Source organism: Xenopus laevis, chromosome 2S, assembly GCF_017654675.1.
Source record: "Xenopus laevis strain J_2021 chromosome 2S, Xenopus_laevis_v10.1, whole genome shotgun sequence".
NCBI lineage: Eukaryota > Metazoa > Chordata > Amphibia > Anura > Pipidae > Xenopus > Xenopus laevis.
The window spans coordinates 163,078,448-163,097,208 of record NC_054374.1 but is presented as its reverse complement, the minus strand read 5'-3'; the positions used below and the strand labels follow the sequence as shown (position 1 = coordinate 163,097,208).

General features: G+C 42.8%; 1 protein-coding gene across 10 annotated transcripts in view; it reads left to right on the top strand.

The window, feature by feature from the left end:
* Window positions 1–3,927: 3,927 nt before the first annotated feature.
* Window positions 3,928–18,761, top strand: part of sytl2.S (synaptotagmin like 2 S homeolog) — an 81,729-nt gene continuing 66,895 nt past the window's right edge. For 2 of the 10 annotated variants that reach the window (XM_018248383.2, XM_018248382.2), the window contains exon 1: window positions 3,932–5,266. The gene's annotated coding sequence lies outside the window, so the exon portion shown is untranslated. Of the gene's footprint in view, window positions 5,267–16,173; window positions 16,304–18,761 lie in introns of those variants that run through there. The other 8 variants (XM_018248375.2, XM_018248385.2, XM_018248380.2 and 5 more) reach the window with 8 other exon arrangements.

Genomic DNA, 18,761 nt, shown 5'->3' with positions numbered 1-18,761 from the left:
TCGGAGCTTTCTGGATTAATAGGTTTTGGATAAGGGTACGGGATGTACCTGTAGCGCCAGGTTCTATGACATGTGACCTCACTTTTTGCTAATAATCATTTCTGATGACCCCGAAGCTTATTGTCTGGACACCAGCGCAGGACACACTGAGCATGTGCAATGCCACTGACACTCAGGTAATGTCAGAACACGGGGAGCTGCTGTGGATAATTTCTAGGTCTGAGGGCTGAGTAACCTCTAGGCTGGTACAGTTAATTCAATATATAAAGGAGAACTAAAGCCTAACTAAAGAAGTAGGTAGAAATGTTGTACATGATGTTTTGGGCTTCTGTACCAGCCCAAGGCAACCACAGCCCTTTAGCAGTAAAGATCTGTATCTCCAAAGATGCCCCAGTAGCTCCCCATCTTCTTTTCTGCTGATTCACTGATTCACATGCTCTGTGCTACTGTCACTTACTGAGCTTAGGGAGCCACTCACAATATACAGTACACATAGAATAGAAATGTCACAATATAAGGCTGATTAGTAATTAATACACATAATTACTACATGGCAGCACAGAAACCAGTGCAATTAGCATCAGAATTGAATAATCAGCAAACCTGTAGCATCAGCTTATATTACAGCCAGGGAAGCTCATTTTCTGCTGGATAATTAGTGACGAGCCCTAAGCTTAGCTTCTCAACAGCCAATCAGAGCCCACTGAGCATGTGAGTGTCACAGACACTTTCCAAGATGGTGACCCCCTGTGACAAGTTTGAAGTCCTGGATCATTGCTGCTATTGACAAGCTCAAACTTTAGCCTCGTGCAATAAGTTCAGTATATAAAATATGGCATTTTTAGCCACATTGATTTTTAAGGGGTTAGTTCTCCTTTAAACATGACTTTGTTTACATGATTTTCTAGTAGACTTAAGATATGAAGATCCAAATTACAGAAAGATCTGTTATCTGGAAAACCTCATATAACAGGTCCCTGTACCTGACACAGAGGTGAGTAAAGTTTGATATATTGACATATTTTCCTTGTTTGTATTTGCACTTTGGCGACTGTTTCTTCAGCAAGTCGAATTACTTGTAGGGGAAGAAAAGAAATGTCTCGGGCAGATTCTTCTCATAAGGAGCCAAACCCATTCCCTGGGCTGTGAGTCACAGGCAAACCAGTCACTGCGAGTCAGGGCCCTGCACATCAACAATGACAATATGGCTAGTACTCTCAGGGAATGGCTACTAGAGTTACCAGCGCCACCTTTCAGTTTTTACTCTTACTCAGTTCTTAGCTTGGAACAGGTATTTCTACACCCTCTGTGCCACTCTGTGCCAGCCATGATATTGTTTCACTCTCTGTGCCAGCCATGATCTTGTAAAACCCTGTGTGCCACTCTGTGCCAGCCATGATATTGTTATACCCTCTGTGCCAGCCATGATATTGCTACACTCTCTGTGCCACTCTGTGCCAGCCATGATCTTGTAAAACCCTCTGTGCCAGTCATGATATTGTTATACCCTCTGTGCCAGCCATGATATTGCTACACTCTCTGTGCCAGCCATGATATTGCTACAATCTCTGTGCCACTCTGTGCCAGTCATGATATTGCTACACTCTCTGTGCCACTCTGTGCCAGCCATGATCTTGTAAAACCCTCTGTGCCAGCCATGATATTGTTATACCCTCTGTGCCAGCCATGATATTGCTACACTCTTTGTGCCAGCCACAGGCCCGGATTTGTGGAAAGGCCACCTAGGCCCGGGCCTAGGGCGGCAGGATTTTAGGGGGGCGGCATGCTGCCCAACCACACCACATTGCTTCAAAAACACTGGGGATGCGCTGGAGATACTATCATTTTTTAAATTTCCCATGCGCTAATCCCCATTGCTCCTGTCCCCCTGCAGGGGCCCCTCCTAGGGGCGCCCACTATGTAAATCCGGCCCTGGCCAGCCATGAAATTGTTATACCCTCTGTGCCACTCTGTGCCAGCCATGTAATCATTACCCATCATTATAGGAGCCGTGCAGTTTGTTTGATATAATTATTAAAGCCACAACTAGTAGGTGCCCATCACTGGGAGGATTGGCACACGTGCTGGTGAATTCATGTTCTTATTCAGGCACAACAATAGGAATCATTACATTTCTCTAGGTAGAGTCCTCAGTGCAGAAACAGGGGGCACAATTGCACCAATGCCCCACACAATACTCTCCCTCCAGCTCGTGCCAGGCCAGTTTATCAGCCTATGTCGGTGCAAGGGGCACAAGTCCTGTCTGATCGGGATTTCTATTCTTGGCTTGATTTTCCTACAGAAAATGCCCACATTCAATTTAATGATGTAAATCTTTGCCCAGGTCCTGCCACTTTCCTCTCCTTCCCTCATGGGCATATGTTGCACCCATTTCTCAGCAGTTTAGTATCAGGTACAAATCTCTGTGCAGAGGCAGGTGCAAGAGCAATGGAATTCTGGGCCGGAATGTGGAAATGTGAGACAAACATGACAAATTGCACCAAATATTTGCCCTTAGCCCCAATGTCTTACAATTACAAGCGGCTGTTTCTCTTACGATGATCTATTGGTTAAGGGTAGAGAATCGATTCTAATCCATGATATAGATCTGCCCTCCCAGCCCCAATGATGAACAGGCACATTATTGTCTTTATTGTTCAAACAGGAAGAGGAAATGAGACAAAGGCGAAATATAGGGCGACTTCGGGCAAAGCGCAATTCTACCTCCCGACTGTTCTATTTTCTGCAGCACAGTCCCAATATTGACAGCTCAGCCCGCAGTCCCGACCTTTTATTAAAAAGTCTTGAGTTTCTGAAACTTAATTAAATAAGAGGCTTTTTGGGCAGAGAGCCCAGAATACTCAGCACCTGCACTTTGATACATTTGTAATTATTTACAACAAGTCTCTTGTGGGGAACTGAGACTCACGGCTTAAAGGGCAATTTCACCTTCATTACTAAAACTGTTATAGCACATAAAACATGGCCCTAAAACTCCCAGAGATGTGTTAAAACTTCAATTTTGTAAAACATGGTAATCAGGGGGTGTGGCCACAAAATAGGCGTGGTCAATTTGTTGTTGTTGCGCTACTCGCTCCTGATCCTTTTGTCCTGCTTTCCATATTTTAAATGTTGGGAGAAATGTGATTCTATTGTACAGGGATAGGATGAATTATCCAGAATGCTTGGGTTTCTTGGATAAGGGATCTTTCCATAATTTAGATCACCATACCTTAAATCTGCTAAAAAAAAAAACCCCAATAGGATTGTTTTGCCACCAGTATAGATTTATGCAGCTTAGTTGGGATCAAGTACAAGCTGTGTTATTATTACAGAGCAAATGGAAATGATTATTAAAGCGGGGTCTATGGGAGACGGCCTTCCTGTAATTCAGAGCTTTCTGGATAACGCATCTCCTGTAATTATTCCTTTGGCTAAAATGCAAGTGAAGCACGATTAGTTAGAGCTGTGTCTGTCTGTCCCTTTCTGACAGTGTAGCTGAAGCCAGTTCTGTTATTCCAGTGGTGTCTGCTACATTGTTTCAGGAGTCTGAGCCAGCAGTGCAGAGAATATTAATAGCCAGACAGACAACGCGGCTTTGAACAGCAATTACATTTATACACAACACATAAAAGCCTTTGAAGATGTGTAATGAAAGTATTTGGGGAAGTTGCTAAGAATGGCACTAAACAATTATGTTTTTGGAGTTTAGTTCCCCTTTAACCAGGGATGCACCAAATCCAGCATTCAGCCTTTTTAAGCAGGATTCGGATTCGGCCGAATCCTTGTGCCTGAATTTGCATATGCAAAATAGAGGTGGGAAGGGAAATCATGTAAATATTTGTCACAAAACAAGGAAATGAAAAACTGTTTTACATAGTCGCCCGAAGTTTCCTCGTGAGGGCGACTAAATCTCCCCAAATATCCACATGTGTCTCTGCCCTAAAATTTAACTCAAAGTTGAACCACTCCTTTAATACACAGTCTTCCATATAATCTGCTCAGCCAAGTTCCAGGGCCTTCAGATCAATTTCCGACATGGAGCAGGTGCAGGGAGTCCATTTAGTGGTGCAGGGAGTCCACTTACTCGGGGGCGTAACTAAAGAGAAAGCAGACCCTGCAGTTGCAGAAGGGCCCAGGGCTGTCGATGGCCCAATGAGGCCCTAATTAATGATCAGTTTTAATGGATTGTAGTAGAAAAAGTCAACGTACCAATATTTTGGGGCCCTGAATTGAATTTTGTGGGGCCCAATAACAGTTATCCCACTGCACTTACTGATGCGACCAGAGACAGGAGCGCATGGAATTGCAGCGCAGCATTAATACCTGCATCACACGTAGGAGACAGCAGATATCGGCAGGCGGTGGGGGCCATTGGAATTTCTCCTGCCAGCCCGGTATCACCCTGTTGGTTTATCATCTTTCTCACAATTCAATTGCATTGACCCTACATGTGCTGGTCGCCCCGACTGATCTGAAAAAACTGCGACTCGTGTCGATGGTTGCGCAATTAGCACGGACCAATCACCAGTAGCGATGAGCGAATCTGTCCCGTTTTGCTTTGTCGAAAAACTGCAAAGAAATTTTTCCTTATGTCGACTTTTTTGTCGTAATGCATGAAAGTCAAAGGGGAGTTTTTTTTTCTCTGTGAACTTTTTTTGTTTTGCGAAAAAAAATTGCACATGGCGGAATTTTGCTGCAACTCCATAGCTGGCGAATAAATCCGCTCATCAATAATCACGAACAACGTCAGCCCATGTCCCACCCGTGACACTAGAGGGGGGGCGTCTGTGTGGGATTTACTAGGGGCGACGTTGGACTGGTTTTCAGGGGGTGCAGTGGTGAATAATAAAATTCTAGCAGTTTAGGGCCACAGTCTCTTTTTGGCCCCTGGATCCTGTGAGAGCAGTCGCTTCCCCATGGCGGTAGTTTGCTGCATTGTTGCAATTTCTCAGATGCCTGAGAACAGGAGGGTAGGGCCGAGAGCAGGTTGAGCCGGGAGTAGGGCAGCGAGACTCCCAGTCACTCACTGCCCCGAGGGACTGTCTCTCCTATTGGTAAATACTTTCATTCCACAACTCCCCGCCTCCCTGCACTGCAACTCTCAGCACCAACACCGGCAGCAGTCACTCCAGCAGCAGCAGAACCTCACTGAGCCTGTATGGACTCTGCTTAATCAACAGAAAATTAACCAATTAGCCCGGCCGTGTGAAGGTGTTAATTACCAGCAGGGCTGAGAGGCGGATCCTGCCTGAGAGGAGCAGCCGTGAGTACTTGGTGCTTTATTTTACTCCCTTGTGCCTTTTATACCTGTGTAACTTTATTCTAATAGCACTTGCCTACTCCTCGCACTGCTGCGCCTACAGGGAAGTGTTCACTAGAGTGTCAGCTCTTGGGGTTGCAGTGTATTCAGTGGGTTTATTGGGTCATGCTGATCAAGATGATAGGCTAAGGGTTGTCCTTATATCTAGAGACCATTCTGTTTGGTAACACCTGGGTTTTGGGTTTGTTATATGTAGGGTCTTCTTATGGTCTGGCCCATTGATTCAACTCCTGCGAAAAGTTGACCCAGAGTTTGTTCATGTGATAAAACATTAGATTGTAAGCTCTGCTGACACTCTATATTGTTGGAAATAAAAGGGGGCAATCCCTTCCCTGTATTGTCTCAATGGATCGGATCAATTGGTATAATCATTTAGGGTCATTCGAAATCTGCAGCAGCAGTTGTACAGATATGGGATCCGTTATCCGGAAACCTGTTATCTGGAAACTTCTGAATTATGGAAAGGCCGTCTCCCATAGACTCCATTATAATTAAATAATCTGCATCTTTAAAAACGATTTCCTTTGTGTAATAATAAAACAGTCAACTTGTACTTGATCCCAACTAAGACATAATTAATCCTTATTGGAAGCAAAACCAGACTATTGGGTTTATTTCATGTTTATAAGATTTTCTAGTAGACTTAAGGTATGAAGATCCAAATTACAGAAAGATCCATTATCCGGAAAACTCCAGGTCCCCGAGCAGTCTGGATAACAGGTCCCATACCTGCACTACGTATTCTGCTGCAGCAGCAACACATGAACTAATGTAGTTGCTCATGTGAACAGCCCCATAGGCTTTAATGAAAGCTAATCAAGTCAAAGCAGCATTACCAGGGAATATTGTCCCAGCTCTGTGGTTCATACGTGCGGCACAGCTGGAGCAGGGTTACCTTTCATTAAAGAGCTGTTTGTTTCTCTCCAGGAGAAATAACTGAACCTGCCCAAACATCCCTCCCCTGTGTAACAGGCTGATTTCTAATTGAGCAATTGAGGTGGAAGTAGTAATCCCAGGCTCAGACAAGTCTGTACTCCCCTCTCTGCTGCGCCGGCCCTTTAAAAAGACACTTTTGTGAGTTTTTTGCACTGAATATCGGTTTCCATTTACTCTCCGAGGGTCTGAGCCGTCAGTCTGATTCTTACATCTCTTCTCAACAGGAAGGAAATGGTTTGCCCTCTAATCAGTGATCTCCGGATACACAAAAAAAGCTTCAATAAACTGCATTAATGGTGGAGAGAAAAAAAAAAAAAAATATATATATATATATATATATATATATATGAATATATATGAATATGATCAGCACTCCCTTGTAGTGAATAATCTTTTATTTTTGTGCAAATATACATCTTTATTCGACTTTCTGTCCCACCTGTGCAACAACAATGTGGCAATTAAATACCCACCCCCATCAGTGAATTCTGGCGTCTGTATATTCGCACGAAATAAAAGATTATTCACTTCAAGCGAGTGCTGATCTTCTATTCACATCTATTTCAATACAATTGATCGTGCACCACTGGAACACTTCTATCAGAGTGCGGCTACTGTGGGACATATATATATACACACATATATACAGGACCGGACTGAGAATTAAAATAGGCCCTGGCATTTCAGGTACACAAAGGCCCAATCAGAACACACAGAGGCCCAAACAGCCCCCACCAGCCCACTAAATACTGACTTTCTATGGCACATTATAGCAGCCCCTCTGGCATTTTCCAGAACCCACAGATTGCCAGTCCGGGCCTATATATATATATATATATATATATATATATATATATATATATATATATATATATATATATATATATATATATATATATATATATATATATATATATATATATATATTATATCAAGTGATTGGAGAAGTTTGTAAATTAAATTGTATTCCCCCCCCCCCCCGCAGCTCTCCTCACTGCTGATAAAAGAAATACCCCTATCCCCAAGTTTTTCTTATTCTTTTAAAGACCGGTATTGAACCTGTTATCCATAAAGCTCAGGACCTGGGGTTTTCCGGATAACAGGTCTTTCTGTAATTTGGATCTTCATACCTTAATTCTACTAGAAAATCATGTAAACATGAAATAAACCCAATAGGCTGATTTTGCTTCCAATAAGGATTAATTATATCTTAGTTGGGATCAAGTACAAGCGACTGTTTTATTATTACACAGAAAAAGGAAATTATTTTAAAAACATTTGCATTATTTCATTATAATGGAGTCTGTGGGACAGGGTCTTCCCGTAATTCGTTGCTTTCTGGATAACGGGTTTCCGAATAATGGATCCCATACCTGTATCCAATATGTCTCTTCAGCCCCCCTGTCCGTGCCTTCTCCCCTGTCCCTGCAACAGGTGCCCAATTATATATACAGATAGGGGGATCCAAAATCCCAAAAGCTTAATATTACAGAAAATCTGTATTCCCAAACTACATTTTATACAATTTTTTAAAAATGATTTCCTTTTTTTCTGTAATAATAAAACAGTAGCTTGTACTTGAGTGGGCCTTTTTATATCATTTAGGATCATTCTAAATCTGCAGCAGCAGTTATACAGGTATGGGATCCGTTATCCGTAAACCTGTTATCCAGAAAACTCCGTTATAATCAAATAATCCACATAAATTGATTTCCTTTTTTTCTGTGTAATAATAAAAACAGTAGCTTGTACTTGATCCCGACTTCTAGTTAACTTCTAGTAGACTTAAGATATGAAGAGCCAAATTACAGAAAGATCTGTTATCCAGAAAAACCCCAGGGTCTCGAGCATGCTGGATAACAGGTCCTATACCTGTATATAAAAGCTATATGGAGACTTTGTACAGTTATAATTGGATCCTGCTTTAGCACCACCACTAGGGGCACTTTTCCTAAAATGTGTTGCTATCAAGGGAGTTAAATGGGATTGGTGGCTTTTGTTTTCAAATCATTGGCACTTAGATTGCAAGCTCTATGGAACAGGGGCCTCCTTTGTCACTTTAACATGTGGCGGCGGTTAATCTTTGTAGCTTTGTAAAAGTGTTTGCCCTGTAATGTACAGCACTGTGTATACAAGTAGTTTATAGAAATATATACACAACATGATTTCTTCCTGTCTATATCTAATGTACTTGTTTGTCATCAATGTTAATTCCTCTGAAAGATTAAAGGGAAAGTACAATCACTATTTATTGGTCAGGGCAGACTATGGCCGTTCCTGCTGAAATATTCTCACAAGCTGTAATTCCAACTCCATCTACCTAAAGTGGGTAATACTAAAACTGAGAGCAGTGTTTGCCAAACTATGGGGGGCTCGGAGCAGGGGCCGGGGGTCTCAGATTGAAGGGCAGTTAGGGTGGAAAACTGTGGAGAGATTTGGAAAGAATTGGCAGTTGCTTCCTTACATAGAACTAAAATTCTGAGATTTGGGATGAATATGCATTTGTTCTCCTAGATTTATGGGATTAGGGGGACGGCCATAGGTTGGACGGGAAAAAGGGGACCAAAGGATTGTACCAGAATTTGTAGAGTAATTTGTAATTCTCCTGCTCGATGGTATTTAGTTATTGTCCTTGGGTCTCAGTAATGCTGCTCATCAGTGGTGTAACTTGATGTAACTGAGCCCCACAGCAAATTAATTCTAGGGCCCCCAACATATCTAGAGGTTGTCCTGTATTACCAGTATATATTTAAAATGCTCATTAATCAGGGTCTCCTGGGGCCCCCTATACCTCTTGGGGGGGCCCCCCTGCAGCCGCAGGGTCTGCTTCCTCTGTAGTTACACCCCTGCTGCGGAGACCTATATTTTATGTCCATTGTTGCTTTATACTTCCATGCATTGTTGGTGGGACCCCATTTTTAGTGGTTTGATCACAGGGTCGGACTGGGCCGGCGGGACACTGGGGAAAAAACCTGGTGGGCTGGAGAGCTGCCCTGAGGCCCCCCAGTCCGACCATGGCCCAGTTTTTATTGGAAATACAGCGTTCCCCAGCACTATTGACGCGTGCGCGCCCTTGTGTGGGGAGGGGGAATGGTATGCGCCGATAGCGGGCTATAGGACCTCAGGGGGCCCGGGAGAGAAATCTGGTGCTCTATCTCTCAGCCACTTAGGGCAGAGACACTCGCTGCAATTCGGGGAGATTAGTAGCCCGGCGACAAATCTCTTCTTCTTCTTCTTTGGGGCGACTAAACTCCCCAGGCCCGGATTTGTGGAAAGGCCGCCTGGGCCTAGGGCGGCAGGATTTTAGGGGGACGGCATGCTGCCCAACCACACCCACATTGGTTCAGAAACACTGGGGATGCGATGGAGATATAATAGTTTTTTAAATTTCCCATGCGCCAATTCCCATTGATGATGAAAATTTGCACGATTAAAGGGGAGGGGACAGGGGCAAAGAACGGCAGTGGGCCTAGGGGCGTCCGCTATGTAAATCCGGCCCTGAATCTCCTCGAACTGCCTTCCCGCTGGCTAAAATGAAAATCGCCGGTGGGTTGGCACTCGGAGCGCTTTGTTTTCCAAAGTTGCCTGAAATTGCCTCACAAGGAAACTTCGGGCGACTTTTGAAAACAAAGCGATCCGAGTGTCATCCTGCCGGTGATTTACATTCTAGCCAACGGGGAGGCAGTTTGGGGAGATCAGTCGTCACGAAGGAGAGGAGATTTGTTGCCGGGCGACTAATCTCCCGAATTGCAACGGGTGTCTCTGCCCTTCTAAACAACAAGCCTTTATTGTTTCAGCTTATAATAAAACATATAATTACATTTCCTCCTTGTTAAAGGGAAAGTGAAAACGTTGGCAATATTAAAATGTGAAATTCAATGGCACTGCCCCCAATGCCTTATTGGATTTGTTCCCCTTTTGGTTTTGCTTTTATTGGCTCCCCAATAATATAAGCAATAAAGTTTTTATTTCTGTGGCTTTTTGCAGTTGATTGGGGGAACCATTTCCTTGCGCACCAGCACTTGACTGAGCCAAAAAAAGTGCAATGGAAATGTGCCCCTTCCTGCTGAAGCAACTGCCATATTTTATTTATATTACTGTATTATATGGGTTTGTGCCAGTGAGATGTTTCCGTGTATGTGAATGTTATAACACGTCGCTTCCTCGGAACTGACTCGCTGGAGGCAAATCGTCTGGAATGTTTCAGCCTCAACGTACAGAAAGGTGAGGGCGTTGGTTCTGCTCTTTTCTTGTTGGGGATTATTCTTTACACTCTATTCTATAATGTCGGGGGTATGATCTGTATTGAAAGAGTTTTCCATTAAACAAAGTGCTGACCCAGCAACCTATCTGGTTCTAAACCTTTAAAAATGTCGCACTCTTCTACTGAATTTCTCACAGTATCTTATAGGGAGGTTATTGCTCTTGTCTTTATATTTTGCATAAAGGGGAACTTCACCCAAAAACTATTGTTGGTGCAATGAAAGAAGATGTAAGACCTCTAAGTAACTTCCCAATATAAATTCATTAAATGTATTCAGCGGTTATTATAACTACAGGTATGGGACCTGTTAACCAGAATGTTCGGATAATGGATCTTCCTATCTTAAGTAAACATTAAAGGAGTTGTTCACCTTTGAGTTAAGTTTTAATATGATGTAGAGAGGGATAGTCTGAGTCAATTTGCAATCGGTTTTAATTTTTTATTATTTGTCTTTTTTGAGCTATTTAGTTTTTTATTCATTAGCTGTCCAGTTTGCAGTTTCAGCCATTGGGTTGCTAGGGTCCAAATTGCCCTAGCAGCCACGCATTGTTGTGGATAAGGGATTGGATTATGAATAGGAGAGGTCCCGAATAGATAGATGAATGATAAAAAGTAGTAATAACAATAAATGAGTAGCCTTACCGAGCATGTATGTTTAGATGGGGGTCAGTGACTCCCATTTGAAAGATGGAAAGTATCAGAAGAAGAAGGCAAATAACAAGTAAAAAAATAAATAATGAAGACCAATTTAAAAAGCATTTGTTTTTAGATGGGGGTCAGTGACCCCCATTTGAAAGCTGGAAAGAGTCGGAAGAAGAAGGCAAAGAATAATAAAATAAAAGTGTAAAAATTAAATAATGAAGACCAATTTAAAAGATGCTCAGAATTGGCCATTTTATAACACACTAAAAGTTAACGTAAAGGTGACCCACCCCTTTTAAATAAACCCAATAGTCTGGTTTTGCTTCCAATAAGGATTAATTATATCTTAGTTGGGATCAAGTACAAGCTACTGTTTTATTCTTATACGGAAAAAGGAAATTATTTTTAAAAATTGTGGATATAATGGATCTGTTGGAGATAGACTTACCCTTTAAACAAAACAGGGATTGTTTGTCCATATATTGCAATATATTTAAGCTGAACAACTACGTCAAAGTCATCCCATATCTGGCCAGTCCTACGCTCAATTTTATCCGATTCATTAAGAATTCTATTGCTTTATTATACATTTTACACATGGACTAAGTTTTACCTGCAACTTACTTGCTGCTTTCAAAGTAAAACTCCCAAACTTGGCTGCCCTTTTATTAGACACCAGTGCGATCACCTGACTATAGTTGGGAAGGGTGGAGCTACAACATGGAGCTGGTCACTGCTCCTGTATAACTATAACAAACAGGGGAAAGTTGTGCTCACCACTAATTTTTAAAACCATTAGGCGCAATGAGGCCGTGACCACAAAATACATATAGACAAATACAGGAGTCCTCTGCACTCAACCCGCTATCAATATAGTTAAGACATTGAGATATATATATATATTGCAGCCAATAGTGCCCCATATGCTGAAGAACCTGCCTTACCAATTGAGCCATAGCCTAAAGCCGTGTTTATGACCTCTTGGCTCTCAGGTCATGGTCTTTGATGACCACAGAACCATAGAGTTGATCTATTTAGACATGTTTCTGCCAACCTCATTAAGCCCTTAAGCTTATAGTCCTCTTGTGGCCCACACTGTAGGAATGAAATCTATATGGAATGTAAATATGAAAAGGTTGTAGTCACTGTACCAGTTGGACCTCTCTATGGCCCTGTGCATTGTGCTGTATCTTCAGTCCCACTACCTGCAGTTCCAGGGCGAAGGTTAAAGGCTTGTACATCTGGATCTGCGGGAAATGCGGGCTGCAAGCATCTTAATACCCACTTATCTTCTAGAAGGAATTTTAACTACCCTGAGACCAAATACTAGTTTGCCCCACATGTCCTGACCTGTTGTCACCAAATGATTTAGTGCATGGGAGTGTCTGACATTATTAAAGGACCAAACTTTATCTGATAATAAAAGAAAACTCGGGTTGGGCTAAAGAAATGGGGAATTTGGTTGGGTGGTGGGTCTAAACTCAAGCAGGACCTTTCTCTTTGGTGACATTATTGTGTCTTACCGTGATGTCTGGTGGCTGATCCTGCCCATCTGTGATGATATTGGAGGACTTCTACTCGGGGTTGGACAGGGTTTGTAGGATTGGGCTGGCAAGACACTGGGGAAAAAACCTGGTGAGCCCTGCTGGTCCGAGCCCTCCGTGTGCCTACAAGAGGGAGAAGGTGGTTTAGAGAAGAGAAGAAGATACCCTTGGCTGCCTACTTATAATTTTATCCTCTTGATTATAGCAGAGGTCTGACCAAAGTCAGTATAGCTGGATTTAAAAAAGTGTAGGGAGAAAAGTACCCCACTTACAGGGTCGGACTGGCCCCGGGGGGCCCTCTGCCTGGCCAATACCCACTCTCCCAATCTCCTGGCCCTACAAAAAAAAAAAAATTGCGTCGCTGTGGTTCCTTTTGCGCAGGTGCGGCGTCCGGAGGAGGGGCCCTGGATAGCGGCCCTGGACAGGAGTCCCAGTGGGCCCCCGGCCCCCCCCAGTCCGACCTAGGGTTGCCACCTGGCCAGTATTTTACCGGCCTGGCCGATAAAAATGCCGGTTGATCCCAATGTTATTAATAGGGAAAAAACATAAATCTATAGGAAGGTCGGTATTTTTTTCCATTAAAGGTGGCAACTCTACTCTGACCCTGCCCACTTATATCAAGTTATCAACTCAACTAGGCACTAAGGAACCAATATCTTTCTATACACTTATATTGAGTGAGCAATTGCAGAAATTGGTTATTCACTGTACAACAACACAATTAACCTCACCTTAGTGCTTGATAAATTGTCAAATTCGAATTTCCAAATTTCAAAATTCACACGTTCGAATTTGAATCCCCCCTATTTGAATGCAAATTCGCATGTGAAATGTATCGCACCTCAACCAAAGAAACCGTCCTAATTCACCATTTGGAGATGTTAAAAGCCTTCCTGACATTCAAGTTTTTTTCTGGGAGAAAAAGAATAAGAATCAAATACGATTTGAATTTTCGTCTCGGAACCATCCAATCGAATATTAGACATTGAATTTTTTCTTAAATAACCTCCCAGTCTATTGTGAGTATATTCGAATTAAAAAAAAATTCACATGAATTTGAAATTCGACCTTTGATAAATGGGCCTCTAAATATGCTAAAATGTTAATTAAAGTAGAACTAAACGAGAAGGCGTCATCTTCTCTTCGGTAATCTTTGTGAAGTGATCGTCATAGTGGCGCATGTGCGGTTGGAGCAATCTTCCAGTTAGCGACAACTGCGCATGTGCCGAAAGAGACAAAAATTGCCGAAGGGAAGAAGATCCAAATATCACCGAAGAGAAGAAGATGTCGCCCGTGAGCTCCGCTGCGTTCGCTCTGCATGTGCGGTCGCTATTTCTAGAGGGGAAAGAATTCGGGGGTAAGACTGTGCAGAGGGCACACAATGGGAGGTTTAGTTCTCCTTTAAACCCAATAGAATTGTTTTGCCTCTAGTAAGGCTTTACTATATCTTAGTTGGGCTCGAGTTCAAGGTTCTGTTTTATTATTACAGAGAAAAAGGAAATCGTTTTTAAAAAATTTGAATTATTTGATTACAATGGAGTCTATGGGAGAAGACCTTCTTGCAATTTGGAGCTTTCTGGATAACGGGTTTCTGGTTAATGGATCCTATACCTGTATAAGGCAAATAGAGGTAAAATTGAGGCATCGGGAGTCTGAGTGGTTTGGGCTGTTTATTCAGAGAGCTGGTGTATGTGTAATTAGCAGCCTCCTTCATGAACCTCAATGTGCAGATATTGCGCCCGCCGGCTGCTTGGACCGAGATGAATTGTTTCTCCCTGTTTATAAAACCTTTTAAATGCTGAAACGCTCGAGTTCAAACTATGAGTCTGTTTATCTGACTCACTGATGATTAAACAGGGAGCTACAGCAAAGCAAATATAACCACCCTGCTATGTGAATATCTTGTATTCTGCACATTTATATCTTGCTGCTCCGTCACAGCCGTTGCCTTATCATGGATCTAAATGTCTTTTAAAGGGAAAGCGGGAATAAGAAATGTGTATTCCTGAAACGTGTGTTCCAAGGCTTTGTAAAACATTGAAGGGGTTACTTGCCTTTCCCTTAAGGGATATTGTGCCGGAAGGAATATTTCAGTTAAGAGAATCCTCCTTCTGCCACAATATAGTCCTTATTGCTCTCACATATAATGTCACTTATTTAACCAGGTGACAAATGATGATTCATAAAGTGATAGGAAGTGTCTGAGAAAAGCACAAGTCAGACTGGCCTATTGAATGTGACCAGTTATGTGTGCAAACGTAAAATAGCCGATAAGCTCAGCTAAGGTGGGAATTCACAATATTTTTGGCACTGGACAAAAAGAAGAATAGAGGATATAATGGGTAATTTAACTCTTTATTGTAATGTATAAGCATGGTAAAAGTCACACAGGGGTTCTGTGACCATATAAAGGCACAAGGCTGCAGGCTGAGTTATACAGGGAACTCTGAGTATCACTCATGTATTATAAGGGATAATGTACCCCCTACTGTAAATGATAAGGATATTAGAAGACACTGAAGGGTTGTTCTGTGACCATATAAAGGCACAAGGCTGCAGGCTGAGTTATACAGGGAACTCTGAGTATCACTCATGTATTATAAGGGATAATGTACCCCCTACTGTAAATGATAAGGATATTAGAAGTCACTGAGGGGTTGTTCTGTGACCATATAAAGACACAAGGCTGCAGGCTGAGTTATACAGGGAACTCAAATTATATGGAACCCCTAGTGTGTAAAGAGTAAGACAATAACATATTACAGGACTGTACTACAACTGCAGGAATGTGTTTACAGTAAGGCAAGGTGCTGACAAGAGCACTTCGTATAATTGCTACATAAGATTCAGCTCATTTGAACCACAGTTCAGACTGGGCCCCCTTAGCTCATAACAAGGTTACAGATATATAGAAACATTGGGGTGTCACCCTGCTATAGTTCCAGGGGTACCCAGGGTACAAATAAACACTCACCTCAAATCCCACCTAACTGGCCTTTAGGCTGGGCCCCCTTAGCTCATAAGGTTAAAGATATAACGAAACATCGGGGTAACAGTCACCCTGCTATAGTTCCAGGGGTACCCAGGGTACAAATAAGCACTCACCCCAAATCTCCCCCTAACTGACCTTCAGACTGGGCCCCCTTAGCTCATAACAAGGTTACAGATATATAGAAACATTGGGGTAGTTTAAAATAAATATCCCATTGAAAAAGATACACTGTAAGTGGGATTTGAACATTAGCAGTTTAAAGGGGGGGGCACTGCCATTGAATGTCAAACTGCAAAAGTCTCCCTCCCTATACGTTCAGCACAGTTTTATTCTCTTTCTCTGCTCCAATCACTGTGGGGAAATCAGAGGGTGGGACCGGCCCTATGGTCCTTATCTGTGGATCATTATGTGCCACTGTTTGTCCTTATCAGCAGGAAACATTCACACCCTGCCCCATCTCTAACACTATGGAATCTTTAATATAATTAAAAGCACTGACACATTATTCTGATCAACAAACCAATTGATTTGCTATTGCCTGAATGATAACTGATGTACCGTGTTCTTTCACCTTCTGGAGCTTCGTTACACTTGCTGCAGAGGTAAGAGGGTGGAGTGAGGGGAAAGAGGTGGATACTTAAGCACTAAATTAGTTTGTTGTCCTAGTTATTTGATTGGGCAACTGATAATTAATGTGCCAAGTATTAGGAATTGCTATGTCTCCAATGCTTCTTGTATGAAGGTTCAGACACAACAGGAAGGCTATGGAAGGTGATTAGGAAAGTTGTAGCCAAGTATATGAAATATTGAAAAATAATACGGGCAATAAAGGATATGAATATTGGGACTGGAGAGCAGAGGAGCTTGGGGGTGGGGAGACTATAATAACTCTTTAGGAATGGATCTCAGGACATTATGGACAATGGGGTATACTGTTCACCTGAAGAAGTGCAAATAGTTGCTGTAGAATGTTCTGCCTGATGAAATTGTGATGGCTGATTGAATTTAAGCCTTTTAGGGTTAGTTCACACGAGGAGGTTCGGAGGGATTTTGTCGCCTGATGACTAATCGCCTCTTCTTCTGGGGCGACAGTCTACCCGAAGTGCCTCCTCGTGTCTTCCCATCTGCTATAATGAAAAGTCGCCTGCGCTAAAGCACACGTGGCGCTACGTTTTCAGAAGTCGCCCAAAGTTGCGTCACGAGGAAACTCAAATCTCCTCGTGTGAACTAACCCTTAGGAGTTCGAATGTCTTGGTCAGGCAATTTATCCAGGGCTTTACTTTGTTTTGTGTGATGTGGTTGTATTCTGTTTAGCAATGTTGTCTTGCAGCACTGGGGTCAGGCCCGGATTTGTGGCAAGGCCACATAGGCCCGGGCCTAGGGCGGCACATTTTTGGGGGCGGCATGCCGCCCAGCCGCTCTGTGGGGAGCCTGTGCTCCCCAGTGCTCTTTGCACCAGCGCGTGGTAGTGCGGATGGGCGCTAGGACCGTGCGGAGCGCATGGCCTAGGGGCGCCGCCCAGCGAATCCGGCGCTGACTGGGGTCTAGTCCAGTTGTCTACAACACCTGAAGGTGATAGGCTGGACCTCCTACTTTTATATGCAACTTGACACAGTTGACCACGTGTCAAGAACAGTCTATACTCAACTGGCATTTGGGACACTGCTCTTTCATGGTTTACATCTTATCTGTCTGACCGTTCCTACTACTTTCCCACTCTCTGTTGGAGTTCCTCAAGGCTCTGTTCTAGGCCCCCTGCTGTTCTCGCTCTATACAACTTCACTAGGAAAACTCATCCAGTCATTTGGACTTCAGTATCACCTTTATGCTGATGACACACAACTCTACTTGTCTACTCCTGATCTGTCTAATTGTGTGGACGCACAATAAAGCACTTGTTAGCAGGTATTCTGCTGTTTGCCTCTGATTTCCATACCCATGATTGCTGATGACACCCAACTCTACTTGTCTTCTCCTGATCTTTCTAATTCTGTCCTTTCCCAAGTCACAGACTGTCTCTCTGCTGTCTCCTCCTGGATGTCACAGCGCCACCTGAAACTGAACCTTTCTAAAACAGAACTCATTATATTTCCTCCAAGATCTTCCCCTGTCCCTCAGATATCACTCACCGTAAACAGCACCACCTTTCATTCCACCACACCGGCACGCTTGCAAAGTCTTGTCATGTTCAACTGAGCAACATTGCCCGAATACAACCCTATCTCTGTTCAGAATAAACTAAAACACTTATTCAGTCTCTCATCATCTCCTCCATATAGTCCCTGTTTGCTATAACTAAGGTAAAGCACTGCGTATCTTGTCGGCGCTATATAAATAAATGCTGATGATGCAACATAAGTAACTGGTCCCTATCATTAAAGAAGATGGCCCTGCCTTGAAGCCACAAACTCAATGTACAAACTTTTTGATTATCAAAGCGATTCCCCCAACAAGGTTAAGCCAAACTGATAAGGAATTTGTTTATGAAGTTTTTCAGTTTCAGCATAGTGGTCTGAGTTATGTCTTATAGGACCTGTAGCCTTTCCAGGAATTCTCATTCCAGGGACTCTTAGTAGCAAACCACATTCACAGTTCAGATCTTCATGGAGAGAGGGTATGGCCACCTCATACCAATAATTCATTTTGTGGAAACCATTGCAAATGACGTGGGAAAAGGTGACCATCTCCACCTTCCATATTGGTTTGGAGATGGTATTTCCATCTCTCCATCATACAGAAAAGCAATGCATCCATACTGAATGAATCCTTATTAAAAAAGTCTTCAGTCAAGAGATCTATAGACGTCTTCTCCAAGCAGTTTAGATAAACCTCCAAGTCATTTTATATAATGTTGGTTTTTCCCTGCAGGACTCTGGGCTTCCTGTAGGTTTAAATGTTAAGTTTCTGCAATGGACAATGGTTATGAGACTAATAGGCTGATGGTCTGTCTACAGTGGAACAACTGTATGAATTTTAAAAAGAATTCAATAAGCACATGACCAGAATACACAAGGTGTTCGGCAGTGCACCTGGTTTTTATACAACCAAAACTTGCCTCCA